This window comes from Hakea prostrata, chromosome 7 (genome assembly GCF_041222555.1).
Source record: "Hakea prostrata isolate BN-2017 chromosome 7, UWA_Hpros_2, whole genome shotgun sequence".
In the NCBI taxonomy this organism is placed as follows: Eukaryota; Viridiplantae; Streptophyta; class Magnoliopsida; order Proteales; family Proteaceae; genus Hakea; species Hakea prostrata.
Window position 1 is genome coordinate 3250874 of NC_142606.1, and position 12422 is coordinate 3263295.

Here is a 12422-nt window from a genome sequence, read left to right on the forward strand (position 1 = left end):
AGAGGTGTTCCGGAAACTCTTATCACCAACATATTTAGGAAGAAAACCTACCTTTCAATACTAACAAGTGGACTAAAAAGTGAATTTCACTCCTAAATGTATGATGGATCGGGGTAGAATTGGGATTTAACATTAGAAGACTAAAGATCTAATGATCTTTGTACTCATTGTCTTTATATTTTCAAAATTTTCTCCAAAAAGAGGGGCAAGTGCATATTTCACATATTAAAAGAGGGAGGTACCAAAAAAACCAAAAAATGCCATTTTTTTTTTTAAATTAGGGGGACGGGTGCATGGCCCCCTGGCCCTAGACTTTGCTTCAGTCTGCGCAAGATAGCTAAGCAAAGCATTTTGGGCCGTAGATCAAAATTTGAATCTCAACCGTTGAAATTCAACGGTCGAAATTTAATTTTGACCAAGATTTTGGTTCTAACGGTTCAAAACCTCGCTTGACGGTTAATGCGCATGACCCAAGCAAAATTACCTAGCCCTAGGGCAGCAATGTATTTGGTGGTGTAGAAGTGAGAGGCGTGCACTCACAAATTGCCTTTTAACTGTTTCATCCATGATCTTACCATTCAACCAATATATAATCAATGCCGGTCATTATTGGGAGGTTGATCACATCTTTGATACGTAAAATCATGGCCGTGGCTGATACTGATCCCTAGTAACCAGTAAGGAAGAAATGAGTAAAACCACCATAAAAGTTGGCCGTATACCATGTTTACAAAACCAAACCTGAATGCCATTAACAGATGATCAATTATTTTTGCAGCTAATTGCTCATTACAAGCTTATGCATTAAATTTGCAAAGAATGATGACAAACTTACAATTCTCCCATTTACAAGCACTAACCAAATAATGCATACTACATGTTGCCAATCCCTCAAAGGAATAGCCTGAATCCTAGGGTATCAATAGAACAGAATGAGATTGTAGCTAAGATCAACTGCTCAGGTTGGGTATCAGTCCAATAGTTGATGCCCAACAGCATAAGTCCAGTTGATGTATGTGTTGCAAAAACTTGTGCAGCTAGTTGAAGTTCAGAAGAGTTCAAGAATATACACTAAAAGCTACTCTGGTTAGTAGCTTGTTGATATGGATCAATCCAACATTTGTCCTCCTCAACTGCTTTCTTCCATCTAGTCTTGAAGATCTTTTGTTCAATGTAAGATTGCCATCTCACCTGCAAGGAAGTTATTTAGGCCTCAAAAGATCAGTTCAAGGCATGATAATCCTAGATAAAAGATGTCTGATCATGAATTCATGATTTATTGGTGACGCTATAGGCATGGCACCCACTTAACCATCAAACATGCTTGGGTGACCAAGAACACCACAGTTTTCACAATAACAGAACTGTTTGACACTAGCCACAATAAATATGGAATGTGTCAACTTGGCCAAATCATTACCATAATAAAACAAGTAAAAAGTAATGGAAACGCCAGTTGAAGAGTGGAGTCATATTATATGCCCAAGCTACTTCACCAAGGTACTGTTCCCTGACATTAGAGGTGGTCTATCACTTACATGATATCTGCCATCTTTTCTTCCACGGGACTTGCTCGGTGCCTGCTTGTCCAGAGAAAATGAATCTCAGTAAATAAACATGAAACATGATGAGATAAATGGCAATTTAAGAAGAAACTATAGCATTGTATTTCGTTGCCTAAGCTGAAGAATCTCACCAAGTATTTGGATAGCACCAAGAATGAGTTTGGTAGATAATGTAACAGAGCCAAATATGTGAAACAGCAAAACTTAAAAAATTCATACTAGATAATCTGGTTCTATGACTTCTAGCTTCAAAAGATCAATCTCAATGAGTATTTTACTTTGAAGCTGATGGGATCCATCAAAGGACATATAACAAGGAAATAAAACAAATAATGCAAACTGTCGGTTTAAGGAAGTATTGAGGAAACATTTTGTAAAGTAAAAGAAGAAACAAAGTTTAACGAGGCACAATTACACTTGGAAAGGAGAAGTTGGTATGAAATACTGATAAATTGAGGGAAAATCCAAAACAGGAAAGCGACGCTGCTTTCTTTCACAAAATTAAAACACAGTTTTTTCCACTTTTAAAAGTGAAAACAGAGTAGCAGACAGCAATATAAGAACTTGACTCCAACCATCCCAAGGGTTTGTCCATGCTGTGTATCGTTGGGTCACTAGCTAAACACTCAGGCCAAATTTTGCCGACTTCCAAATGATTGCTAAATCCCAGTCAGCCCAATCTTCAAAAATTAAACTATTGATATCAAAAGGCTACCTTGTCTGTAGATGTCGACCCAAGAGTAGGTAGGCCCAAGTGAGCTATATATTCTGAATCCACCACTCCAACATTTTTTGTTCGATCACCCTATCAAATATGGTGTCAAGCTCCAATGAGGAGAGAAGTCTGAAAACAACAAAAACTCTAGGGATAGAAAATTTGCCTGAGCACAATAACCAAGCTGCACATCCAGGCCCCATGCATGAATCAAGTCGTTCTGGAAAGAGAAAAAGGAAAAAAATTAAACTGTATCATATAGTTTTATAAGCACGCTAATGATATGAATACACAATAAGAATCTTATAAATCCAGGGAGACATTGTTACTTCCGGTAAAATCTCATTATGCTACATCATTCTACATCAAATTCTGGATTTTCAAGGGAAGAGGTTCAAAGCCTACCCCTGCTTCCTCTTATCTTTGCACATCTACTATGTAAAAGTATAAACCCTCCATAATAGTATGATGGAGTACCTGGATCATATACCATGTGCAGCGCCAAGCTGCTCTTGAGAAGACGGGTGCCATCATTTCCACCCAGCTACATCAGTTGATAAATCTTTGTATAAATATAATAACCATAATTGCAAGGCTAGAAAAACAGGGGAACAAATAACACCATAGATGAAAAATAAAGGGCATGGGGTTTGTTATCTTTACCCCGTGCATGGAGGATCTGTACTTTTTCTGTCGCAAATCTTCTCTGTACCTCTTGACTTATAAGTCCTCCTGTTGACACATGATCGAATGATTAAAAACAGTTACAGTGAAAAATGTAAAAGTAACCAAATGCTAAATATGAGAACTTCTCGTAACAGTTCAAAATAATATATGACTAAAAAGTGTAAGTTGGGTCAGCTGACCTAATCAGTAGCACTTACCATATATTTCAGTTTCTACTTAGTAGAATATCTATAAATAGTTTTAAGCGTCTGGGAAAGATTATTTAGATAACCTGTGCACTGTTGACCTCCTCAAACGCATAGTAATTTGATGATGCACCTCTGATTTTGGATCTAGTGCTGGCTGTGAGATTTCCAACCCTTCATCTTTGATGATCGATAAATAGCTGTAACAGGATTAATGCCACAAAAACATCAGGTCAAACTGTCAGAGAAATGCCTACGCTGTGGTGCTTGTTTAGTTTATTAGGCATCCCTATAAAAGAAAAAATGCTGAATTTAAGAGGGATAAATAGTTCAAGAGATGGGTTGCCTTTAGATCCTGTAGGCTTAACATCTAATCTAAACTAACTCTAAAGTAATACATTCTCCAAACGTATTGTATTGATGAAGGCAAACAATGTAATTCAAAGCAAAGAAAAACCAACAGAAGGATCAGATAAACCAAGCTTACAAAGAACTTCTAGCAACAGTTGAGGCTAATGGCATTAAAAGTTACTTCAAGAAAAGGGTACAAGGACTTGATTGTATCTCATCAAAGAATAAAAATTCTATGAAGAGCAGAGGGGGATAAATCTCCCAGGATAATGTTTCTATGCACAGAAATAAGTGGATTTATATGCTTATGAGATTCAAAGATCCTTCCTCACGTGAAACTAAACTAATGTTTCCAGAAGAGATAAGGGTGCTCCCAAACTATTTCTGGAAGATTCTTCATTATAGATGGTCCATAATGGCACCACTGCAATAATTGCTATGAAATTTGTGAAGTTGATCCTTAAGATATACTACAGATCATACGCACCGTCCTGGATGAAAGTTTTCTAGTCCAAGGTCCTCATCCCAGAGAAAAATATAATTGTATTCAGCAACTATGTCAGGATGCAAGAAACGCTTCGCAAACCACCTACAACATCATAAAATGCAATCATTACCAAGAGGTTACCAACTGAAAATAAATATATCTAACGAACTTTAGTTTGAATACAAACAAACAGCACTTCATGGATCAGAAATTACCATTTAGTTTGATTAATTGCAGAAATATGTATAGCTTGATCACTCCATTCAAATTCCCCCACTCATTCACCACATCATCATAGTGAAATAACATCAAAACAAAATCACTTGAGAGAAACTGCAATGTGAAACAGAGAGAATTAAAACAAGCAGATAAGCTGGTGAACATTATAAACAACTGGGCCCAAAGGTTGGTGTATCACCTTCTTAACCATTTGATTTACATTTTCTTTTTGCTTTATTCCAACTGCTATGGCCAACAAGTTCATTGACTGCTTTACACTGGTCTGGTTAAAAAGTTAAAGCCAGAAAATTAGATAGGATAATCATGGAATAAAGCAAGAAGGCATACAAGTTTACACTTTTAATCAAATATCAAATAAATCATAAAAAGGATAATTAACTTGCATGAAGGTCAATAAATTTTATATATTCATGACACACCATATGGAAAACAACAGTAGATAGGGGGTGGATTCAAGTTATAGAAGACCATGATCCATCTCACTGTTAAACTTTTGAAGCAATATGAGTAATATGTAAGGGGACCAAAACATGAAAATCAGAGAAAAATTATACGCAAACTACTTTTAGGCAGCACTAGAGAACAGTGACGATTTGCAGTTCGTTTTAAGGTTGGAACACTTTTAATCCATATTCCATGCTGATTTCAGGATGAAGCTTTGACTACCAAGATGGGTGAGGGGCTCTTTAATAATGTGGACACCCAATGGCTTCACTATAGCCACCTCATGCAACACATGAACTTAAAAGCTTTGACCAGTCTCTGTTTTATTAGCAAGATCTGTTGGAGTTATAAACCAGCTTATGTGAAGGGTAATTTTTTAAATTTGACGACAATTATATCCAAGGCACTTGAGGAAACTATCTCACAGGCATTTCAGGCAAAAACCCAAAACAACCACCTGACCTGCGGAGAGATAAATCGCATCGCACATTTCACACTGAACAGTATTTAAATTGATTAAAGATGATGGGTAGAAAAAAGGTACTTGGGAAAACGTAAACTTTTACATGCACTAAACAAAAAGCCACGAGTGAAGACGATAATAATTTCTATGTCAAAAATGAAAACAATAAGCTTATACCTTTTTCATTGGTGAGCTACCTAACGACTGCATTTCCAAGTTAGATGACTCAGATATAATGCCCATTGGCAATACTTCACTTCCATGAGGCTTGCATTGGTTCTATAACAGATAAGAGAAGACATGTATAACAAAACATTCCTTGTAAATCAATAGACCAGAACAAGAACAAGAAATGGCATCTCTCAAAGGTTGAACCTTGCACATATCAAACTTTGTGTTATTCGGCATGTTATCAACCATTATCCATCTCGACAATCTCTGCAAGGAGGCCAAATAAAAAAATACTATGAATACTGTCACACAAGCTCAAATTTGTGGTGGTCTAACCAAGTTGAATGGCAAAGTTCATATTCTGAAAAAAAGATTCAATTTCATAAAATCTAAAAGGGAATTTCCAGTCATGGGTCAAATAATTATCCAAACCCGACAAGCAAGAAAATCACAGAAGTTAAATTCAAATTGTATGTTTGAGTTATTGATCAAAATTTTGAAGTAGAGCCAAGAAATTATTTACCAATTATTCAAATAATCCAAAATCATATGAAGAGGTACCATTCATCAAGTCCACATTAATTCAACTCATGTATAGGTTAAAACTTGCGTAAGGGCAAAATATGTTGACTTAAGACATCATTTGATGGAGCTGTTATTTGGAATCTTATGACAAATGATGAGTATGGGTCTTCGCACAGGTACTATGGGTTCTCAATTTGGAGGTTTTAAATATCATAGGGTATTCTTACCCAAAAAAAATGTATATATCATAGGGTACAAATAGGCAAGTAATGCTCAAATCTTGTTAGATGTGACTTACAAAGTCGACATGCAAATATCTCTGTGTTTGGAGTAGAGTCAATAGAACCCACTCAACTTAGATGATTTTACAAAGATAGCCACAGCTAGAACTGAGAATACCATAGCACTGGCTCTTTCAAGGTTACTTCCATATGAGATATTCTAATGCAAATAAACAAGCAGGCCAGAGAATATTAAAATACAAGAAAAGGGTCTAGCAAGAAGACCATACAAGAACAAGAAGATAAGAAAAATAAAAAGGACTGATGTAGAACAGTTTGATGTAAAAGAATTAAGGTGTTGATATCAGGATTAACCAGAAACATCTCTGATTTGATGTAGGATTGTGAAATAAGAGGGGGGGGTCTGACTTAGAGCTTTGAAAAAGAAAAAGAAGGTAGGGAAGGGGAAACCTAAATGAAATACTCAGGGATCAATCTCATAATAATATGAGTACAAAAAATTGGACAATGATGTCCAAGCCCCCTGGGGTTGGCACCTTTGTTCTATGCTCATCACTTCTTCTTAATCAAATAAATTCTTGTTTTTTTCCAATCAGAAATTATGTTTTTAACCAAAAGAAAAAAAAGGAACAAAAATCTCTAGCGCAGTCTATTTTGAATCAAGATCACCACTTTTTAGAAAACTACAGAAAATCAAATCCACTTACGAAAATACACCAAACAACTAAATCAAATCAAAATTAAGAAAGAACAATGAAAAACCCTAAACCAACTCCTATTGACTGATTAAAACAAAATTAGTCTCCTCATTGTTTGTTTGACAGGAAGAAAGGCATCCAAAATGCATTTGTGCATGTTGTATGAATATCACTGATGTAAATACACCGCCGACACAACGAGAATGTCTTGTTCTAGGCACTTGGGTGAGGAGCGGTAAGTGAAGATTGTTAAGGAAGTCAAAAAGAAAGTGCAAGTGGTTGATTGACAAACTATTCTGGTGAGCACAAGTTCTTATTGTTCCTAAAGCTCTAGACCTCGAAGACAGATATGCCTCCGGTCAGTGTCTAATCTTCAGCTCTGCTGATATCCCACTATCTAGCCTCTTCAATGATTGGTGAGAGGTAATCCAAGAATCTCTAATTTGTCAAAGTCACCCCGAAAGCAAATGAATTCGAAATTTCTCTTTGAAAATTGAAGAGGCAACAAATAATCATCGAAATCTCAAACATATAACAACTTAAATTACAATTATCTACAAGGGCAAAGAATTAAGGATATTGTATCAACTCATATTCGAAAGATAACAAATCCAAACACATTATGGTTTTGCACTTTGATGTCTAAATTAAGATCCAGTGTAGATATAATGTTCCTTAATGAGAAAAGAAACTTAAGTCATTAATTGAGACCAGAAAACCAAATACACAAACTTTCAGATTAAAAGAAAATATTAAGTAGTCTCAAGCACATAGAGATAGGAAGAAGCAAGAATTCTGCAAGGGGACAGGGGGTAATGAAATAAAAAGACAAAGATAGTTCAGGCTGAGTATAAATAGTTATTACTTCTTTATAATTTGTAGTAAATACATCACCAGCAAAAAAAACTATAAAGACCAAAGTTGCAATAAGGAGGAGACCGCAGAGGAGGCACAATGCACTCTTTCGATTATCTGGTAGTGAAACCTGAAAAGGACAGTGATTTTAAGGAGAAATGAAAGCATTGCTAAATATACCACATGGAGATAATATTAAGTTACAGAAGAATATCACTTTCTTTTCATCTAATGTTTTGTTTTAAAATTTATGTTACTCAATACTTCACCAGTGAATGAAAGCAAGCAAAATATCAAAGAGAAAGGCTATGTAAAAAGATATAAATTGACAAATTGAGTTAGGCTCCATCTGTATCAACAGAATAAACACATCAAGCAAAATCGATATTAGTTACACGAAATTAACCAGTCTTTATTTGCCACTTTGTGTTTCTCTGTTTTTGAGATAGTTGACAGAGGAAAGTTTCCAGTCATGATGAGCTGGTGTCCTCCATGGGTTTTGGTCTCTTATTTATCAAGGTGAACACCATTTTTCTAGGAAAACAACATTCAAAAAAGTAAATTGGGATTGTTTATGTATTTTCTGTTCTTAGTTTATCAATTAAAATCATCCTCTGTTCCTAAATAAATTCATACTGGATAGAGTTTGCAGTATTTCATGAAAAGTCAAGCTTAAAATATATAGATTACATCACCATTTCTGAAATTTAACCAAGCGAAGTAGTAGTAGAGTGTAATTTCAGTATCAGTGAAACCCTACAAAACCAAAAATTTAGGTGAAAATTCAATAAATTTTAAATCTCAAATAAGGGCTTTAATCTGAGATGGTTCCCTTTTGAACGGTTATTCTACTTAAAATTTGAGGGATGCCACTGCAATTTTTTTTTCTTTTCTGTTGGGAGGGTGTGAGATGATGGATGCCAATACCATTACAGCCAAAAGAAATTTGAAGAATCTAATAACTAATAAATTTTAATCGTAGCGAAGCAAAAGAGAAGCTTTCCTATGGGCAATGGAACCAGGTTATCCGAAAGTCGAGAATTCAAAACGGCTCATATTCCGAACTGAATACATCTCCAAAACTGACTACAACTGCGAGTTCTCTTGTACCGAAAGGACTTTCGGAGATAAATTAAGTCAGAGTCTCAGTACTCAAAATACCTAAGTTGAATTACCAGTTTCAATTACCATTAAACATAAACGGTTGCTTGTAATGGACACGAAAACAAAAACCAATTCAAGTACAACATCAATTGACAATAACCATCCTCCCCAACACGCACACACATAAAGAAGCAAGGGAGATAGAGGCTTACCCAGTTCAGCATCTTAATCATCCACTAGAGAACCTCAATGGACAAGTAATACACTTCTGCAATGACAGAGTCAAACATTAAACTTAAAAGCGCACAGGTAAATCAGCGGGAAAGAAAAAAAAAAGACGCCATCATCTATCTAACTGCAGAAAATAATCGAACTTAAACTTCATCAATGACATTAAAATTGAGATTTCGACCAGTACCGATTACAGTGAGAAAACAGAACAAGGGAAAGAACCTACCAAGAATAGAAGAAATAAAAGAAAGAAAGTAGAAAATTGCTGTAAACAACTAATTCACCACGTTGCTTGGGTTTCGCGTTTTGGATTATTCCAAGCGGCGTTCAGAAGTAAGAAGTTATTAGTACTTTGTACTTGAGAGCAGCAACCTTGAAACATGAACAAAGAAGACACGAACCTCCCCTGATTCGCCGGTTTTTGCTTTGTCTGGGGGAGGAGAGATTGGAGAGAAGTTTTAAATGTCCTTTTAATTCTTTTCTGGGATTTGAATCTGGTGAACTAGACAGGGTTGTTTGTAACACGCGAACTCGTGGACTTGATGAACTCGAAGATGATTATCTAATTCAGAGACAAAAGAGTCGCTATTGCAGACGCCCTTGACGAGTTGAAATCCACTTGACGGCTCAACTTCTGACACGATTGAGCTTCGAGGTAGTCCGTTATTCGGTTTAAAATGTAGGACCCTATCTGGATATATGTGGGCCCTTTCGGTGAGGTATTACCTATTGAAGCATTAAGGGCCTGTTTGATTATATCAATCCGGAAATTTCAGAGAGTTATATCCGTTTGGTTGTGAAAATCTCTAGATTCATGAAATATAGAAATTCATCTTTTTAAATTAAAAACGTGAATCTATAAATTTATGGGTATGAGGTAAAATCAACTAGATTCATGAAATATAGAAATTCATCTTTTTAAATTAAAAACGTGAATCTATAAATTTATGGGTATGAGGTAAAATCAAGAGATTTCATTTCTACTATAAAAGCGCTAAACATTTGCGCATTCACAAAAATCTCTAGGTTCATGTAACCAAACATGCAGTAAAAAATCTGTTCTCCTATGTCGTGTCATGATACAATTGAAAATCCCTATCGAAGATATCATGGGATCGTAATAGTCCCCATCACCTAATGTAAAGCTATCAATTCCAAAATAGAAAGAAATCTCTTGTCGGACCATTGAAGGTTTGTTCATTTCAAGATGATCACACCTCTTAGTGAATGAATTGTGATTTAGTGGTGCATGCGAGAAGATGGCATATGTGATGCCTACCGTTGAATGTACATCACGTGGATCAAGACTCAAGAGCGCAGCCATGACTAAATATTGGAAAGCTGAACAAATAATCTAGATCACATATTATGTGGGTCTCACCTCTAAGGCTGCGTTTGTTTGCAAAGGTAGGGTGGGAAAAATGAGTGGGAACAAAAAAAACATGTGGGCCCCATGTGTAATGAGGTGAGGGAGGAAAAAAAAATAAATGATTTTTTAGAAAAGTGATAATGGTGGGTCTCACTTTTTACTTTTTCAAACTTTTCCACAAAATTGCACTAAATTTGTGGGGTTTTAAAATGGCTTGGGGTGGAAAAGTTTGACTACCACATCACCAGATAAATTTCTTGTCTCTCACTTTCCCACCCCAAGCAACCAAAAAATCTAAAATTTTGAGATTTAAGGGTAAGAAATTTACATTTTTTTAAATAATTTTCTCACCCCACTTTTATTCTAGCAAACAAACGCAGCCTAAATCATTTTACCATGGTTGGATGTGGGGCCTAAAATAAAATATAAGTATATTAATAGAATGATAAGAATATGAGTACCACAATTAGAGATGAACTATTAAAAATATATTAAAATAATGTATAAGGGCTAAAATTGTACAATTAAATTTGTCAAAATCATGAAAGAAATAAGGTAGGGGAGAAACTGTAAAATAAATTAGAGTAGAAAAGATAAGTTTGAAATCTAATAACTACATCTGGGAAACATTCAATTTTTCATAAATTAAGTAGAAAAAAAATTCAATTATGATTTATCACATCTAGTTATGATTAAATCCAATAAATCAATGGTTAAAATTCTAAATGTCTAACTAAAAAAAATACTGAAATTGTCAGGACGACCTTGTCAATTGCATGTATGACATTTGGTCAATTTTAATTCATTGGTTCGGATCAAACCTTGTGTTTCATGCATTTATCTTTTTTATTTCTTTATTTTCTTTGCTGTGTCTGTAGCTTTTTTCAAGTTCATGAATGAAACTCTTCAATTTAGTACAATAAAGAAGAATTTTTTTTTTTGCCAATGTAGGATTGTTTACTTGTTCTAGTGGTAAGATCAACATCTCTTAGTGAAGAGGTTGTGGGTTCAACTTTCGATAAAACATGTGTAATATCCCTATCCCCTATATGATATAAAAATCAGTAGGTCTATTTTACGGGTTGTGGGCCCACTCTCATATCTTATGCGGGGTCCACAAAGGGGTCTAGTAATTTATATTTTCGAGTTCATAAAATTACACTAATCATTTTATTTTTTATTTTTTATCCAAGGTTCATCTGCGCCAGCTTGCGCGCACCATGACTACATCCTCAGGAGAGCTTTTATATAATTAATATAGGTGGGGCTTCGCCCCAGGCTCCGAGGGGATTCGAACTCTGACCTACTATGTGGAAATGTTAGTCTTTTACACTAATCATTTCCTTGTCATTGGTTCAGTCTAATTTTGCAAATGGACAGAAATGTGTGTCGACCCGATTATGGATCAAGGCAAGGGTTCAGACATTAATTATTTAAATATTCTAGAGGATTTGCATTATACCAACACAATTAAAATAATAGTATAATGAAATGTAGGGCAAAATGTACAGTTTTAACCAACTTAAGTAAAATAAAACCAACTTTTTTAATTAACCGGACCATGTTTTGGGCGGTTGGAATTTAATTAAATTCACATGGTATACATCTAATGATAGATGCTACAGGCATCTCCACGTTAGACGCAGTACATGAGTAAGATCCTTAATGAAGCGGTCGCGGATTCAACACTCCCTATAATATATGCAATATTATTATTTTTTTATTTGAGGTTCATATCGATTTATCGACCAGCTTTTGTGCTCCTCAACTACATCCTCAATACCAATCCCGTAATATAAAGTAAAAATTCAACTAAAAAAAAAAGAAAGAAAAAGAAAAACAGAAGAGAGATCTCTTGCCAGGTTTATCCAACCCGGATCGGTTGTTGGTTTAGAACCATGGTCTGGTCCGTGGGACAGCAGCGAGAGCCTAGCATGTACGCTGACACCAAAAGGAGTAAAATTACTCAAAATACCCTTTCCAGCATCGAGTATCAGGTCTTGATAAGGAGGGTTATTCGGTATTTCATACAGAATATGGTTATGAAACTGAAAGTCAAGTCGACCGATGAGAAGGCGTGCATATAACAA

The 12422-nt window shown here is 35.4% G+C and overlaps 1 pseudogene across 1 annotated transcript; it reads right to left on the minus strand.

Annotated features, from left to right (window-relative positions):
* Positions 1 to 747: 747 nt before the first annotated feature.
* On the minus strand, positions 748 to 9576 carry LOC149009015 (uncharacterized; annotated as a pseudogene). The gene is made up of 14 exons (XR_016174644.1): positions 8945 to 9576; positions 7639 to 7758; positions 5513 to 5575; positions 5315 to 5416; positions 4409 to 4492; positions 4206 to 4323; positions 3991 to 4092; positions 3239 to 3352; positions 2944 to 3012; positions 2758 to 2824; positions 2447 to 2500; positions 2281 to 2370; positions 1539 to 1580; positions 748 to 1191 (listed from the first exon to the last, which is right to left on the minus strand). The product of XR_016174644.1 is annotated as an uncharacterized LOC149009015 (transcript).
* Positions 9577 to 12422: the final 2846 nt, after the last annotated feature.